The sequence below is a fragment of the Astyanax mexicanus genome, chromosome 3 (assembly GCF_023375975.1).
Source record: "Astyanax mexicanus isolate ESR-SI-001 chromosome 3, AstMex3_surface, whole genome shotgun sequence".
Taxonomy (NCBI): domain Eukaryota; kingdom Metazoa; phylum Chordata; class Actinopteri; order Characiformes; family Acestrorhamphidae; genus Astyanax; species Astyanax mexicanus.
In genome coordinates this window covers 50,952,890-50,954,053 of record NC_064410.1, presented here as the reverse complement: position 1 = coordinate 50,954,053, position 1,164 = coordinate 50,952,890, and positions in this window count along the sequence as shown.

Genomic DNA, 1,164 nt, shown 5'->3' with positions numbered 1-1,164 from the left:
AATCAACCCGCCCACAGCTGGCAATCACCTCACCGCCCCGCCCCTCCAAACATCTCCACAAAACTCCTATAAACACCCCTCCAAACATCTCCTCAACTCCTCAACTCAAAATAACTCCTAAAACAGCACAAACACCATAAAATATTATCCAATACAGTTTCTGCCTGAGATTAAATACACAAATCCTTATACTCACGCAGAATACAAACTAGAGGTTTTCATAAAGTATTATTACTAAACATCCTTCAAAGTTTTATTGGAAAATGCTTAAAAATATTGAAATGGTTGAACAGTTTTGCCCACCAACACTCTTAAAACCTGGTCCACCAGTCCTCTTTCAGCCTGTAAAATTTGGAATTCATATTTAATTCTGAAAAAAAAATATTCCACCATACATATAAAAAATACAATTATTTATTTTACTGCACAAATTGCAGTTCATGTATTACCTACACTAAACATGAAAATATGAATATTCATAGGGTAACTATTTTCCCTTTAAGAAAACATCACTTGCAAGGTATTTTGCAACCAAAATATTTAAAGATAAAACAGAGAAAGCTTTAAGATTGTATCATGGTTACCTATACTGACTGTGTAGACTGACAGATAATCTGCACAAAATATTTAATTAACTTTTTTTCTAATTTTTACTTTCCAAGCACACCCCCCAAAAAAAATTTTTTTTAGAATGAAGTAAATGGGTTTTAAACATATATTTGTTGCTTGACCTTTGTTGGAAACTAAAAACACAGGTTTATATACATTCTCTCATTATTATACCACATAATAACAACTATTAAATTATTATATAATGCAGTATTTTATATTTGTTCTAAAAAACACCATTAGAAATTTAAATAAACAGTACGTTATTACAATTTACACATCAGTCCAGAGGCATGCAAATCAGAAAAAAAACACTGGAAAAACACTTAAATTGACAAGTGGTTTCATGTGCTTTAATAAAAAATTGTTTTCATGTTAATAAATAGTTAAAACCCTGGAACAAAATTTAACTCTCTATATACACACTTATGCTCAGAACCTAAATAATAATATTCTCGATATTAGGAAACTGTAACTCTACTTCATCCTGATACATGCAGATAACATCTGATTGATACTATGAACATACCAATAATTGAATTTAAGTACTTTAAG